The sequence below is a fragment of the Macrobrachium rosenbergii genome, chromosome 28 (genome assembly GCF_040412425.1).
Source record: "Macrobrachium rosenbergii isolate ZJJX-2024 chromosome 28, ASM4041242v1, whole genome shotgun sequence".
Lineage (NCBI taxonomy): Eukaryota > Metazoa > Arthropoda > Malacostraca > Decapoda > Palaemonidae > Macrobrachium > Macrobrachium rosenbergii.
Genome location: NC_089768.1, coordinates 37,040,001 through 37,058,305, shown reverse-complemented (window position 1 = coordinate 37,058,305; position 18,305 = coordinate 37,040,001). Strand labels below are relative to the sequence as shown.

Below are 18,305 nucleotides of genomic sequence, written 5' to 3'. Positions count from 1 at the left end.
ATTACCATTCCAGTCAGCTTCCAGTTCTCACCCTCAATTTCCTTCTGGGTGTAGTTATGGGTACGGGCGGCAGTTAGCCCGGAATATTAACAACAGGTCTTTTGGCGTTCAGTTTCTAGCTGGAATTAGCATGGTTTTTTTCTATGACCATTTTCTCGTCAGGAATACGAAAAAATCAGGCGTATTGATCCTCAGGAAAAATGCTAATATATTTTGAAAGTACGCGTGCGTTCTTAAGAATAAAAATCATGAATTCTCATGAACCAAGAGTATCTTCCCACACTAATGGTGTCTATATGCCACTTGGGGTCAAGTATGTTACTACTGTGAAAACGTGTACATACCCATTATGTATCAAAACCCAGGGGCTTAGGTTCGGATTCTGGACGGTGATCATCCACTTAATGAACATGATTCCATTTTGCTGAAAGATGGTATCAAGGTGAAGTAAATTATATATATATATATATATATATATACATATATATATATATATATATATATATATATATATATATATATATATATATAGACATCACATATATATGTATATATATATATATATATATATATATATATATATATATATATATATATATATATATATATATATACATACTGTATTTCATGAACGCTATATGCACAACACACAACTCAGGATCAAACTTTCTTTTGACTCCAGAAACTTTTTCAAAAATGTACTTACCAACAATTGACTTTAACAAAATGTTGTCGATTCTCATCTTGGCCACACCACTTATATTACCTCAAAAGTTCTGTAGCAGTTGAAAAGCACAGTTTCAAGTTTGGGACCAAATACTCATTTTTCCTGAAGCTCTTCTACGACACCACACCTACAAAGTGACGAACTAACACGATTAGGAAATCACTACAGTCAAAAACAGCAAAGCTACGGGTGGGAGAAGTCTTCACATTGCTGATAACGAGCTGATTGAGAACAAGCGTGACGCGACCGTGAATTTCACTGGTGACGAGAGTCAGTGCCGGCACACGTCCTCCTCTGGCAAGCGAGAGCCAGCATCTGGCACTGAACGGAGAGGCGAGAGACGCCAGAGAGAGAGAGAGAGAGAGAGAGAGAGAGAGAGAGAGAGAGAGAGGCATTCCATGACTACTCTCTCTCTCTCTCTCTCTCTCTCCCTGCACTGAACAGAGAGGCGTAAGACGACAAAGAGAGGTATTTCATGGCTATACCATCTCTCTCTCTCTCTCTCTCTCTCTCTCTCTCTCTCTCTCTCTCTCTCTCTCTCTCTCTCTCTCTCTCCTTCCCCGCTATCCTATCACCAGAAATTGTTCTCAAGCCAGAAAATGTGCGCTTGAAAGAAACTATACAAGACACATCTTCTTTAAGTTTTCATCCCAGTTTTATTATGAATTGCCTTGTTTGGTTTATTCGCATCTGACCTTATTACTAAGTTATTTCCTACAATCTTTTTTCTAAGAGAATTGTGTGTAGGAGCACGATGGGTCTATATTATTTACCTTTATAATTGTAACAAATATTAACATATAATCTGCACTATCTTGGGGGTTTATGAATGTTGATATTTTTATAAGAGAGGTTTTGATTGGTCAGTTCTGTTCTTGACATTCTGCTCGGTATGACGCGTTCTAGTTTTTACATCAAGTTTTCTGGTTAACAGTATTTCTGTTGATGAATTCTATGCATCTATTTTGCCATTAAAATCAAAATAAACCTTTCCTCCCTGTGTCACTCAGCAAAGAGGCTAATTTTGTATGAATATAAGGTAGTTTTTTTTCTTCATACATGCTAGGAAAGACTCATTCAAGCGAAAGCTATGAATGATTACGTTGACTTGACCCTTGTTTAGTACTTACGGAGTGGTTCGTTACCCAAACAAGTACTCGCGGAACTGTTGGGAAACTATTTTTTAAAACTTTATTTAATTGTTTTATCATGCCATTGAAACGAAAATGAAAAGTTTTTCTTCACTTTCGAATATCCAAGAAATTACCTTCATCACAGTATAACATATCGGAAGGGAACCAATAGGACATTTGTCTGATTTCAGTACGACAATGCCAGGCCAAAAATTTCTCTTAAAATAAGAATGAAAGGAATTCTCCACCCTACATTCGTCCCCAAACAATTCTTACTATCACTGCAGATCAAGGTAATTCTATAAACACTCTCCAACACAATTTGTGCAGTGATTAATAAAAACTTTCAATCGAGAATACCACCCACTTTCAAACAGACACGCTTAAAATCATACTTCGACGAATCTGTTCACGCAGAACGGTAATATAATTGCCTCCTCGTCGATGCCTGTTGCCGCGGGATATTCACAATTTAATGCAGTTCTCTAAAGTAAAGATAGCACTTAATGGTTGCAACATACGCATCCAATTCTGTCGATTGTTTTGCCTTCCTCCGTTCATACTGTAAAAGTTCAGGTCACTTTGCTTTTTTCCTACCCGTATTGCAAAGAAGTCATCATTTTTTTCTTCATATATTTTCGAAAGGGAAGGCATACATACTGTAGCTGTGTAACCATGCCATTCTTTCTTTGGCGTCCAGCAAGTTAGAAGTTAGAAACTGAATTAGAATCTCAAAAATACCACACGTTCGTATTAATCAATTATTATTCCATTACCTTTGAACGGTAGGAAAAATAAAAATAAGGTTTTCTTCTGTAGTGAGGTCGGAAAACGTATGATATATGTGCTTGTAACTCGGAAGGCAGAGTTCAAACCTCGTTTGAGTTTTGAAGTTTAATTATAGCTTTTAATTTTCAGTTATAACACACAAACACATAATATATGTACATATACCACGGGAAAAAGTGATTATAATTACATCAATACTGACTTAGGGAACAGTATTCTATAGTATACTAACTTACGAACAGGAGAAAAGAGGACCTCTCCCATGGTGAGGCCAGCAAAGCTGTGTGCGTGCAATTCAGAGGACTTGAGTTCAAGCCCCGATTGAGAGCTGGAACACCTCTCTCCCAGTTAATTTACAGTTACTGCAATCATATTTATGAAGAAGTGATCATCAAGTTTTGGAAAGTCAAAAGAGCCAGTTCTTTTTATTTATTTCTTGGTTAGAATCAAGAACGAGAAGATCTTACGAGAAACTGAATATTTGCAAAGGGAAAACGTCCAGTGATGCAATGAAAATTAAGCCTTGAGTAACTCTCATTAAGGAAGACTTTTGAAAAGGAAAAAAAAAAAGTCGTTGTTGAACGCATTTGTAACATAAAAGAGCAACATTAACCTCTTCGGAGTCTTCAGATTTATGTGAAACTACAGCCATCAGCGGAGATTCCAGATAGCGGCGGCTAAGCCGAACCTTTAAGTTTTCATTCAGTTTGCTCAACGTTGTTCGGGGCGCATCGTTCCAATAATTTGTCGCTAAAGAGAATCCCCCCAAGACCGCTTTGCATAAATGCATATTCAATCCGACCAGCGTCGATAGAAATCTCATGGAATGATTTGTTTCCTAAATGGAGGAAGGAAGATGAGAAAATCATTATATAGATGAGGAGATTGGGAAGGGAGACTGATGAAGGCGACCTATTTAATTTAAGGTCAGAATAGTATAATGACCGGCCATTCAAGCATGGGTAATAAACAGCCCTTGTAAACGCATCGAGTCGACTGCTCACTCATTTGACCAGATACGTATTTTAGCTGTAATAACCACAATGCCCTCATTGCTTCTCGATTTCCTCAAACTTTATGGACAAACTTGGAATTCTGAAAGTTTAGTCTGATATCAAGGGAAAATATAAGAAGCATATATATCGCATCAGAGCTCCCTGAAATGGAATCAGCCACTGCTTTCCCAAGTCACCTCCCAAAACAACCTTTCAAAGTTATTGGTGTCTAATGTAATGGATTATAAAATTCACTGGAACCTATGAGGTTACTCAGCGCCGAAAGGTAAATTGAGAGTAGAAAGGTTTTAAAAGTGTAACGGGAGAAAAACCTCTCAGTTGTACTATGAAAAAGTGGAAAGTAAGATGGAAGAAAGAGAATATGCATGGAGCTACAGTTAAAGGAATGAAAGGGGTTTCAGCTAGGGGCCGAAGGGACGCTGCAAAGGACTTTAAGTAATGCCTTACAGTGCACCGCCTGAGGTGCACCGGGTGGCTACCCCCCTACGGGCTATGTGGTACCTATTGAAGCAAGACTGGAGCAAGACTGGAGCTATGCTGCTTCGGCATTAAGTAAATTTGTCTTGTGAAATTTACAGTAGATATGGCATAAACATGGAAAGAAGATTTTATCATTAAATTCATACATTTTCTCGCTCCTTGACCAATTAGGTTTTAGTCATTTCTCAGCCTCAAAAAAAAAAAAAGGTGGAAATTCCTTGTCAAAATAACGGGAGCTGAAAACTTTAGGAGGAGAAAGTTGAAACCTGCACCTGACACCTGTCATTACCATTTCTTAATGATGACTAAGGAGCTTTCAACCTTAGGTTCAGAACGCGGTTTTTTTGCAGAATTAAAAGCTTAAGTATTTGCGTGACAAAATTTAGCAAGTATATACGAGCTCAGATATTACTCTTTCCTTTATATATATATATATATATATATATATATATATATATATATATATATATATATATATATATATGTATATTAAGTATGCCATTATATAATATTATATTCGTTTCAAATTATATCATCAAGTTACTCTTCTTCTTCTTCTTCTTCTTCTTCTTCTTCTTCTTCTTCTTCTTCTTCTTCTTCTTCTTCTTCTTCTTCTTATTATTATTATTATTATTATTATTATTATTATTATTATTATTATTATTATTATTATTATTATTATTATTATTATTATTATTATTCAGCATCAACGTTCAGTCGACTGCAAGAAGCCAAAAATAAAAAAAATAAATAAATATGTAACTTGTAATGGAAGTTCAATATCTGTAAAACTCTCTCTCTCTCTCTCTCTCTCTCTCTCTCTCTCTCCCCGTATCACTTCGGTTTATAGAGAGTTCTTCTTCTTTACGATGAAGTAAAGATCTCCAACTCCCTATTCAATCAAAGGAGAAAGTCACAGGGTGAGATTTTTTGTCAATTTTATCTGAGCTGAATTTGCATTTATGGAAAAATCCTCCTTCTGCAAGAAATCAACGAGAGACGGATCTAAAATAACGAAGAATAAAAAAGAATAAACAAATAAAATTGAAGCTCCTGGTATGGCTACTTTCATCAAGTTTTATTATCCAGTTTCAGTCTGGACGACTTGTTTTTAGAGAATTTTATATTCTCTGCAGCAGCAATTTTCACGTAAAAAATTTATTCACGTAAAAGAAATGTTTGATAAAATATATTTTTTTAATTTCGAGAACTGTCGTGTTTCTCTTTATCAGTTTTAATCATTATTAAAAAAAGAAAGTTAATTTTAGCCCCATATTTTCCATTATAATAATTTTTGTGTTCTGTTTAAGAAGATAAATGTATGATAAATGATACCTTTTTATTTCAAGAAAGTTAGCAGCTCTTTTGATTAATTCTCATCATTATTAAAAAAAGAAAGTTCATTTTTATCCAACGTTTTTATTTCCATTATTTTTGTGGCCTCGTTTTGATAAACGCATTGGTACATTCGTCCAAGTTAACTATTGCTAAAAAAAATTAACATGGTAAAAAACCTTCTTTGAAAAATTCGCGTTTAGTAACTCCATCATGGTCTAGAATATTTTTTAACATACCAGTTGTAATTTTCCCACGTTTTCGTAATTTCGGTAATAGGAGAGCATTATGGGTTGCTGAATATCTGGAATTACTTACAGCAATATTTTCCCCGCACGTTAATTTACATAATGGCATTATATCTAAACTGCTATTTCAGATCAAAATAGCATTCGCTCTCTCCCTTATAAAAGGGTTTTAAAAATTTAGTAGCAAATATATATATATATATATATATATATATATATATATATATATATATATATATATATATATATATATATATATATATATATATATATATATATATATATATATTAACTTTATCACATACACAATTGTTCTGTGCATTAGTAGAGTTACTAAAGGACCTCATTCAATCTGGATGGTATCTAATGGAGTATTTATTCAGGAAAAGTTACAAGCTTTCTTGGACAAACTGTCCAAGAAAGCTTGTAACTTTTTCCGAATAAATACTCCATTAGGTACCATCCAGTTTGAATGAGGTCCTTTTTAGTGATATATATATATATATATATATATATATATATATATATATATATATTATATTATTTTATTTTTTTTTTTTTTATTAGGCCAGGGATCATTCACTGCTTCCCTCCCACCTATTCAACCTGGGTGAATATGTGCACCGGCGTCTGATTTGGCTCAAGGAATATTAATAAAAAAGACTCAATAAAAAACTGTAAGGGTATATACACCATTCCTACACCAACCCATCTTTTATCAAAGGGTCACTTGAGCTTCAGCTGATGACGTCTTTCCTGCGTTTTCAGTTCCATAAATATCTATCTCTGGAACTATTGTAATTTGCATATGGTAATAATTTCTCAGTCTGTTCTACCTTGTGATTAATAATATTCTTCTGCAAGACTTATTCTCAGAATTCCTTTAGATACAATATCATTGTTATATCCCATCGTGATTCATGTTCTTATGTTTATATATATATATATATATATATATATATATATATATATATATATATATATATATATATATATATATATATATATATATATATATATATTAACTTTATCGCTTACACAATTTTTCTGTGCATTAATACACTTACTGACAGGACCTCATTAAACTGGATGGTATCTGGCGGAGATATTTATTCAGGAATAAATATCCTCGCCAGATACTATCCAGTTTTAATGAGGTCCTGTTTTATATATATCCTATAAGTATATACCATCCAGTTTTAATATATATATATATATATATATATATAGTCAGATATATATATCCAGTTTTAAGATCAGCAATGACATACTCCTCACAAGTAGTAGATAAAAAAATAGTAATTAACCATACACTCTGGAACATGGAAATTAAAAAAAAAGAGAAAAAAGAACAATAAAATTATGACGACAGAATATTTACTTCTGTTTTTTAAAGCTAAAAAATTTCTTGTCTTTGCAGAGAAGAACATGTCTTCTTTCTTTATTCTTTGTTTTATCTCTTGGTTGGGTTCAGCACATAACCAATAACAATTTTCTTAGCGTCTGGAAAACACAATTCGGTAAAACCTTGTATCAGTTATTTCGAGAAGCATAACTTGGTTTCTGTTCTATTTCCTGAGGAATTTGGGAACGGAAGAGGTGAACTCTAGTATAAAATTTAAAGCGCGGTTGTCTTCTGTGCAAATGATATTCTGTCTATCTGTCTGTCTGTCTATGTCTGTTTATAATTGGAGTGTATTAGAATTTTTCTCATAACTTATTTATTATATTTCATATATTCATTATGTTACATTCATCATTTGCAAGCTAGATTTCCACTTAATATGTTCGTATGACCTGTTCACAAATGAAGCATTTTAGCAGTTTACAAATGTTATAGTTATTTAGTAACTGCCGCTTAGAGATATTCACAAAAACGATATATTAAAGATATAATTATATGACGATATTCACAAAAACGATATATTAAAGATATAATTATATGACAGTCATAATCATCCCAAAATCTAGGTTAAAGACATATGATAAATCAGGCACGTGAACTTATGCTTACAATATGTACAGCATATAATGTACAATAAATATAAATGATAATTTTACCCACTCCTAAGAGTCGAAATAAAATGGAGCAACGTGCATCAGAAAATATATATTAAACAGACGCTATGATTACATAATTTTTATTACAACGTTTAGCATGTGCATCTTGGTGATCTGTACAAATATAGATAAAGTTTTAAATGCTCTTTTCGTTTGTAACTGGGAGGTTCTCGTTTGTATCACATAAAACGTTCACGTAAATAATGTTGAAAATAATGTTAACATTTTTATTTATGCAGTGTTTCATAGGGTATTTTTGACAATATGGACAGGACAAAAAAAAATTAGATTATTTCAAGTTTTTTTTTTTTTACTGCAAAATTGCTTATATTTTTATCAAAATATTTTCGCGTAATGTTTACAGATATCGTTCTCACAAACAACCGTCTGTTTCAATTATATTTTACTACCTGCATCCAGATAGAAAGGATTTTTCTATATTAACAGGTTACCATAAATAGCCTAACTGTAAATGTCATTTGATGTAATGGAATGGTTTAACAAGACATATTCTTAAAGAACTGTGTAGATGTTTTTCATATTCACTAATGTCGTGTCTGTTGTAGTTTTCTATTTTGTGGGACTGCGGAATTTATTTCTTATTTTCTGATTGTAATTTATCTCTCTCTCTCTCTCTCTCTCTCTCTCTCTCTCTCTCTCTCTCTCTCTCTCTCTCTCTCTCTCTCTCTCAGCCTAACAAAGAAATTTCATTTCTTTAAATTACTTAGTACTGATAGAAATTCTCTCTCTCTCTCTCTCTCTCTCTCTCTCTCTCTCTCTCTCTCTCTCTCTCTCTCTCTCTCTCTCTCTCTATAAATCCATTCCAGAGCCAATGGAATCACGCCGTTAATCTTTTTTTTTTAAACTCCACTGGCCAATACCAATTCGACATAAAAATTAGAGTGATACTGATAGTGGGGAAGGGGTTTTCCTGTTCTAAAAAGCCCAATCTTTCCGTTTTATTTACCTCTCGTTTGATTTTGCTTTGTTGAACTTTAAGCGAATTACTTGTAATTGTTGCAAGATGGAAACCCTAGGTCTGTGGATCTCAACTCGTTTCAGGTCAGGGACCGCCAGCCTAATAAGAAAAATATTGCGGACCATTTCTTTTTTGAGAAGCTATCAATACAGCATAGCCAGTAAATGTTTTGGATCAAAATGTATTTCTTACTACTTGAAGATTGTCATTTTATTTCTTGATAGGAGCGGTACTATGAAATGAATGGTCATTTATGTGGAAAAAATTGCTCTTTCTGAAATGAATGGTCAGTTATTTGTCTGGAAAAAATTGCTCTTTCTACATGTAAGTCGTTTGAAAAAATATATGTACTAATCTGCAGTTTATTACCAAATATCGGGTACTTCCTGCGGTCCACCCAAAATGCCATCTGAGTTACACTGCTTTAGATTGTTCTGATAAAATGGAAAAGATGAGAATTCATGCAGATTGTTCTGATAAAATGGAAAAGATGAGAATTCACGCAGAAAAATGTCACTGTCAGGAAAATCCTTCAGAGAAATAAAGTGGTTTTCGGTACATGATTGAATTTAAGACAAAGCGAATCTAATATTATCATAAGAAAATTATGCGCTTGGTATGAGGAATATATGCTGAAATTAGATAACAAAATTAGCGCTAAGGTATTATATTATTATAATGGTTTTGGGAACAATCACAAGAAAATTACGAAAATACCAAGAACAGCAAACTATTTTTTATCAAAACTTGTGTGTGACGAAATCTTGCAACAATGTATAAAAATAATTTAGACCCATTATCTGTTCTAGGTTTTATTAAAATTTAGCACCTGAGGTTCTGGTGACATCTCTTTATTTCGTGAATATAAGCCTTTGTACATATTTTGTACAACGAAAAAAAAAAAAAAATAGATGAAGCTGTAAATGAAAATAGAGTGTTATCGCATGCGTACAATTAATAAACTACAAAAATATTTCCCATAAACCAGAGGAATCTGTCACAAAATTTCCAGAAGCGTCATCTATGCAATGTAGCGAGCGCCGGGGAGAGCAAAAGAATTCAAAGAGTAAAAAAAAAAAAAAAAAAATCACGTTGTGAACCATCAGAAATGTGTGTGTGTGTGTGTGTGTGTGTGTGTGTGTGTGTGTGTGTTGGACGTAGGGTCCGCCGGCCGGTCCGTACCTCGTTGTAAACATCAGCGGCATCAGCAATTCTTGCAATTGCAAAAGGAATTCCTAACAGGTCCTGAGGAACAATTTGCAAAGACGTGACGTCGTATTACATTTTTGCGAATGCGAAATCCCTCGCAATCATGAGAAAATGAAAAGGAAACAAGATGCCGTGTTCTTCCCCGGGCGAATTTCTTAATCTTGCTTATTCCTTTTTGTTTTTGTCTTTCTACCTCCCTGTCTGCCTGTCTCTACGTCTATGTATGTTCGTAGCTACACGAGGTGAGGTTTGCCTCAAGTACAAACGTTATTCGTGATGCATAATTGTCCTTATTACACCTTGAATGGAAAAATCATGATTGTATAACGAATACTACTATGAGAGAGAGAGAGAGAGAGAGAGAGAGAGAGAGAGAGAGAGAGAGAGAGAGAGAGTAGAAAACTTCTACGAATTCTGAGTAAGCAACATTTTTAGTAGCTTTCACTGGGTGGTCAGGAAAGTGTTAACAAAACAAAATTAGACTGTTTTCGATACAGGAACATGTTATTCAAGAACAAGATATACATATATATATATATATATATATATATATATATATATATATATATATATATATATATATATATATATATTGTATTTTACTTATTCTCTCAAGATATATTGCTCCAAGTATAAGTTTTAGTTTTTCCAGTTCATTGTCATTCAAAGAATTTCATATTAATTATGTGTATTATATTTTACTTATATTCTCAAGATATATTGTTGCAAATATATTTTACTTCAAAGTATTTCATATGATTTATATTCTCTGAAAATGTATTGCAGCAAATACAAGTTTCATTTCATATATATGTATATATGTGTGTGTGTATGTGTATGTATGTATGTATATACAGTATATGCAAAGTCTGCACTTGGCATCCTGATTTTATATATCTAACAACATAATTTCCCAAAGACCTTATTCAAAGGTAACTGTTAGAAGTTGTGGCAAGCGTTCAAGTGATAATTAATTCAAATTACTGTCAGGAGCGTCCTGTTGCAGAAGCAATTAAGCTTTTTATGCCGCAAATTTGTTGATGTGTCAGCCTGGCAATCTTCAGTTGAGAAATTAGTCTCTCTCTCTCTCTCTCTCTCTCTCTCTCTCTCTCTCTCTCTCTCTCTCTCTCTCTCTCTCTCTCTCTCTCTCTCTCTCTTAATCATGCTATGCAACTCTTGATGGCAACCTGTGTTTAACAAGTCTATTAATTTTCTTGTGGTTATGTGCAAAACTTAACATTTATTTTCCAGTTAGATTAATTTCATTTCAGGTTTTGTTTGTATTTTACTCTTATATATTAATCTTTACTATATGTTTGAATATGTAAACAACATTTAAAGATAAAAATTTTTTATTTCAGGCAATATATAGACAACTAATATACTAAAACTGACTTATAGAATGTAAAATAATTATAGAATATAATTCATCAGAAAAAAATAGCCTTAGTGATCTATATATATACTGGTAAGCTGTAGATTAACTTGACACCAGGAACTGCGTATCACTTCCAGAGAAAAATACCTTCCCTCCGGCAATAACCTCGAACGGGGCCACGCATGTATAAAAAAAAGAAATTGAGAAGTCTCTTATAGCTTCTCAGAATAATAGCAATAAAAAAAAAAAAAAAAGAAAATGGTGAAGAGTTAAGCGAGCGTGATGGAACTCTTCAGGGCGGGCGAGAATGAAATTTAAACCTTTAGCAACATTGTTTTCGCCTCGCTAATTGTCTATCAAAACTTCATAAGAGCTCATCTCGGTCCCGACGGTCTTTTTTAAAGGGCCGCGTATTTGGGCGGCTTTCTCCGCGCTGCCCCTGCGTGACCCGGATTGGACGAAATCGTGGGAGGAGGGAAGGGAGGCTTTGTTATGGGATACACACACACACATACATTTATATGATATATATGTACACACCAACACACACAGATATATATATATATATATATATATTATATATATAAATATATATATTTATATATTATATAAATTATATATACTCATATATATATATATATATATAGATATAAATATATATATATATATATATATATATATATATATATATATATATATATACATATATATTATATATATATATATATATTATATATATATATATATATATATATATATATATATATATATATATATATATATATATATATATATATATATATATTATTTGTTTCATGATTATACCTATGTGGTTTTTTGCCGATTATCTCTATACGTTGTTTTCTGAAAATTCATCTTTGGCGATGTGTTTTCTCCATAAAATTTCATGGTGACCAAAATAGCTATATAAATTTTAACGTAATTACTTAGAAGTATATTAAGTAGTGGATAATATTCACAATGCACAGATATGTTGGTGCTAAAACAAATTTCATTGTACTTAAAAAAAAAATTCCCATTAATTTCGTTGTATTTTACCTATTCTCTCAAGATACATTGTTGCAATATAAGTTTTATATTTTTTATTATTTATTGTACTTCAAAGAATTCCTTATGATTTATAGCGTGTTATACCTATTCTCTCAAGATATAATGATGCAACTATAAGTTTAATTTTTCCAATATATTATCCTTAAAAGAATTTCATATTAATTATATTGTATTTTACTTATACTCTCAAGATATATTGCTCCAAGTATAAGTTTTAGTTTTTCCGTTCATTGTCATTCAAAGAATTTCATATTAATTATATTATATTTTACTTATTCTCAAGATATATTGTTGCAAATATATTTTACTTCAAAGCATTTCATATTATTTATATTCTCTGAAAATATATTGCTGCAAATACAAGTTTCATTTTTTCCCAGTTTATTTTATTTCAAAGAATTTTATATTAGTTACATTGCATTTTACCTCTTCCCTGAAGTTATATTGCTGCAAATATAACTGTAATTTTTTGTATGCATTATATTATCCTTAAAAGAATTTCATATCAATTATATTGTACTTTACTTATTCTCTGAAGATATATTGCTAAAATATAAGTTTTACTCTTCCAATTTACTTTGTTTCAAAGAATTTTATATTAGTTATATTGCATTTTACCTATTCTCAGAAGTTGTATTGCTGCGAATGTAAGTTTTATTTATTTTTTTTTTCATATTCCGAATATCGTATCTTACCCAGACTCTCAAGTTTTACTTTCTTGAAGCCTACGAAAAGGGTAAAATATCTTTTTTCTCGATGTTATCGTCTCGGCTTAAGACACCTCGAGGCAGCTTCATAAAGGTGATGTTATTGCTTAGTCAAGAGTTTATTAAAATTCCATTCGAAAGGTTCTCTCCCATGGAAGGACTTAGTTTAATATCGTTGGTGTTTCAAATATTCCTGCTTTAACTATATTGAATGGCATATAGTGTTTTACATACACACACACACACACACACACACACACGCGCGCGCGCGCGCGCAGATAAAAAAACCAATAATGTAAATACCCGAACGGTACACAACTTCTTTGTTAAAAAAAAAAAAAACGGACAAATTACGCTAAATCCCCGCATCCACAAATACAGGAAAGAAAAAAAAAAATAAATGCTTAACCCCCAAAAAAAAAACGTAAATTAAAATTACAAAGCTCAGCGGGCACCCGTCCAGTCATTTCAAAAGCCAAAGGATACCCAACTAAGCATTAAAACTGTTTTCATAATCTTCGAAATGTGTGTTAACCTACTAACCCCTGTATTTTCATTCAGAACAACAAACCTATTTCCTTTCCTCACTTCAACCACCTGCAACGGTTTCAAATTTGGGACCCATTTTTAGTTCACTCCTGACAATTTTCAAAAACTCCTTCTCCCCAACTGCAATTCTTGTGCCGTCTGACGTCGCGTTGCTTCTCTCAGCCATTTCTTGCGTCTTCGACTCAAATTTACTACTAACACGTGGATGTCTCTCTAGAGCTGTAGCAACTCACTATCTAATTGTATCGTCACAACGAGAAGGTATGGGCAACAAATCAAATGCACCCCGAACTGGATAATCAAATAATGTTTCCACGGGGGACATTCCAATCGTATCACTAACCATTGCATTTATGCTGTGTCTCGCCATGTCGAGGAAACGGTCCTAATTAGCATCATTGCCACCCACTGTAACTCTAGGGCTTCGAGCACCTTCCTATCAGCCCGCTCACACAACCCGTTAGCTTCAGGCCTATACAAAAGAATGTTTACTTTCTGCATCCCCATAACCTCCGCAAGGCATTCTAATTACTATTCACAAATTCTCTCCCATCATCTGAAGAACCTCAGGAACCCCATAATGGCAAATATACTCATTGGAAAATGTCACGGCAACCTCCTAGTTAATTCATCTATAATCACTGACAAATGCCTATGACCAGACCCAGAGTCACGAGTTAGTTAGTCCATATGGACCTTCTGAAAAGTCCTACTAGGGATAGGAAAAGACCCCAATTTACACGATGTAACCCTCGCCGGTTTACGCGAATTACACATAGAAGACCCCTTAACAAAATTCTCCACTGGAGGAAACATATTTCTCCAGAAAAATTGATTACGTACTTTCTGGTACGGCTTGTCAATCCCCAAATGTTGACTACCAAACTTACAATGAATTATGGAGTTATGCCATTAGAGGCCAATAATTGCACAGCCCAGTCTTTTTGAAAAACAATAACAATGTGTTGCATGAGTTGCAAATATAGAATTTTGGCATCTTAACACGCATTTGACATAAAGTAGAGGTGATTTTTCACTTCGTTTGAATATGAATCGTTCCAGCTTTCTGTTTTATGAATCGTAACTGTGCTTATTGTTCTTTGATATCAGAAACTGATCACTTCAATACCACAGTTGCCTGTAAGAGTTTGATTTCAATCATTGTCAAATACTTTCGATATTCTGACGCTGGGCTCAGTGGCATCCATTAGAAGGAAACAAGTCTGTGACCTTTTCAAACAAGTGAAGTGAAGGGGCAATCTGGACTCGAGAGAAAGTCGGATTACAAAGTCTCTCTCTCTCTCTCTCTCTCTCTCTCTCTCTCTCTCTCTCTCTCTCTCTCTCTCTCTCTCTCTCTCTCTCTCTCTCTCAGAGCAAGAGAAGAGAAAGTAATGAGGACAAGGAGATTTCACACAAGACAGGAGGATGAGAAAGTAGAAAGGTGTATTGAAAACGAATTCCTGGGTCCGGGAGACAGAAGAAAGGGTACCCAATATAAAAAAAAAGAAAAAATATGAAAAGGAAAAGAAATGACGGTCATGAACAGATACTCTCATCACGCAGAATTGTGTGAGGTTGATATATATATATATATATATATATATATATATATATATATATATATATATATATATATATATATATATATATATATACATATATATAATATATATATATATATATATATATATATATATATATATATATATATATATATATATATATATATATATATATATATATATATATATATATCTATGCATACTGAAACTGGAAACGAGAGGGAGATATAACTGAGTTCCATGGCAGCTCTAAAACTAACCCAGGCTAAAGTTCTCAGAGGCAGCTTGTCTTGGTTGACAGGAGAAAGTCAAGGCAACGAACAGGAAGAGTAAAATGCAGACGACTGACAGAGAAAACCCTTGATTGACTCTCCAGACCAGTTATGTCCCGTAATTGAAGAATATCAAAAGAAATTTGAAGCGTGGGGAGGATAGAAATTGGAAGTTAGCAGGAGTTAGGCAGAGAGAGAGAGAGAGAGAGAGAGAGAGTTAGAGAGAAATGGTTTTCTTGTAACTGGTTTTGTCAATCTGTTTTGTCAATCGCTTTGTCTTCGTTTTGTTCCATCCTGCACCTTACCGATAAATTCAAACACTACTTTTTCTTTAACGAAGGGTTCATTTTATACAGGTTTAATGTAATCTCTTGTGTCTAAGGTCGTTCAGTTGTTTGCATGAATATATTTATGTTGAGCGTAAATCCAGTAGGCCTTTCAAATACCATGATATTCAATTTATCGTTAGAAATTTATTCAGTCAAAATCGGCAAATGAAAGTATACAAACATACATACATATATATATATATAAAATATATATATACATATATATATATATATATATATATATATATATATATATATATATATATATATATATATATATATATATATATATATATAAACACACACATACACACATATATATATATATATATATATATATATATATATATATATATATATATATATATATATATATATATATATATATATATATATATAAACTTATTACAACTAGGTCAATTTAGACCCACATAAAACATTTTCATACCGAGAAAGACGCAGTTCTTTATCACCTTTAAGGTCCCCTTTACGTAAAAAAAAACAAAAATCTTCATCTCACATTACTGACAAGAAAAAGAAAAAAAAAAAATCCGACGTTCTCATCGACACAACCGACCGGCTGTCATTTCCACATTTCCAGTCGAGAATCTGACACTTGCGCCGTGTGTTTACATTCCTTAACCCAATTGCCCGACACTTAACACTTTTCCCCCTGGTGGGGGGGCCGGTTTGTTCGTAGGTCTGTCTGTCGCTTGCAGGGCCAGTAGAAGCGAATGTCATCACAGCAATTAATTCAATTCGCGTTCAGTCCGGGTTACTATTTGTACTTCTGACACGGGCTGATAATATTATCTCTCTGACTTGCTAGCAGACGAAGTGAGGAGTAAATGTAAATAGCTGTAGGGAATCTCTCTCTCTCTCTCTCTCTCTCTCTCTCTCTCTCTCTCTCTCTCTCTCTCTCTCTCTCCTATCTATGTGTCAATCTATCGCTCCCTCTCCCTCTGTCAACTGCTCAAGTTCCCAGCTATATTTGTTAATCTCTTTCGTGCATAAAAGACTCATTTACGAAAAGAAAGCCTTCTAGTGACGTCTAAAGCAGGCAGACTACTTGAAGTATTTAATTTTTCAAAACTGTAATAAACTGAAGTAAATTTTGGTAGAGATTTCAAGTCTGTGGACGAATTTTAACAAGAGCTTTTGTCGTGTTTGGAGTTTATATATGAAGCTGTTAGAGAGAGAGAGAGAGAGAGAGAGAGAGAGAGAGAGAGAGAGAGAGAGAGAGAGAGAGAGAAATAGAACGAGATTTACAGAGAGACAGATAGACATTATATATATATATATATATATATATATATATATATATATATATATATATATATATATATATATATATATATATATATATATATACATATATATATACATACACACATACTTATATTTATATATCAGTCTCTCTCTCAATCTCTTTCTACAGGTATTTATCTATCCATCCCTCGCTTTCCCCTCTCTCTCTCTCTGCGCCTCTATAAATAATAATCCATTTTAATGTCTCTGTAAAATATAAATACTATTTATGCATTAAAAACCTCATCATAACTTCACATAGCAACTCCAAAAACGATTAAAGCTCTTGTCGAAATTTATACAAAAACTTGAAATTTCTCTCCCAAAGTCTAATTCAGTTTAGTATAGATTTGAAAATAAAAAACTTCGCGTGGCCCGGAAAGTTTGCCTGCTTTAGACACCACTGGAATTTTTGCAGGAAAATAACTCTTTTATGCACGAACGGGAATTTAAGCTGTTCATTGAACGAGAGGCGTAACAACCCACTGTATACTTTAGAGGTTTAAAGCGAAATAGACCACAGAGACCCCCACATTCACCATTGATCCCTGACGCTGTTTTCCTGCCTAGAACGACCGGACTTTCCAAACAGCAGCATCAATGTGAAGTAAATGGGCCTCGCTGTCGAATTCTCAGTTCAAGAGGTCCTCTATTCCTCACACGTTCGACTGTGGAACAGTCTCCCTGAGGATGTGGCGCAATTGGAACCTCAAAAGTTCAAGCGAAGATGCTTTGCATTACTACCCTGAAGCAATTCTCCTTGCATTTTATAATTTACTTACATTTTTATCTATTTACTTATTAATTTATTTTATTTTTTTTCTTTTCTGGTAACTGGTCCCCTATTTCTGTAGTTCCTGTAGCCTTCTGTTACTTTCAAATGAACACCATATTCTTTGAAGCTTGAATTCCTAGCCAATGGCCCATGTCGGCTTGTCTCACATGAATAGGGTTCATCTTCTGAATAATAATAATAATAATAATAATAATAATAATAATAATAATAATAATAATAATAATAATAATAATAATAATAATAATAATATAACTAAAGGCATGAATAAATGAACCAAAGGTCATTAAATAAAGACTGTGTGAAATCTGACAGGCTCTCACTTGGCCGGGGTCCTCGGTTCCAACAGAGTTTAAAAA

The 18,305-nt window shown here is 33.1% G+C and overlaps 1 protein-coding gene across 1 annotated transcript in view; it reads right to left on the bottom strand.

Annotated features, from left to right (window-relative positions):
• The window catches only part of LOC136854246 (glutamate receptor ionotropic, kainate 2-like), a 107,437-nt gene extending 106,371 nt beyond the window's left edge, over window positions 1-1,066 (bottom strand). Inside the window, exon 1 of the mRNA XM_067130603.1 lies at window positions 707-1,066. The gene's annotated coding sequence lies outside the window, so the exon portion shown is untranslated. The remainder of the gene's footprint in view (window positions 1-706) is intronic.
• Between the last annotated feature and the right edge of the window lie 17,239 nt (window positions 1,067-18,305).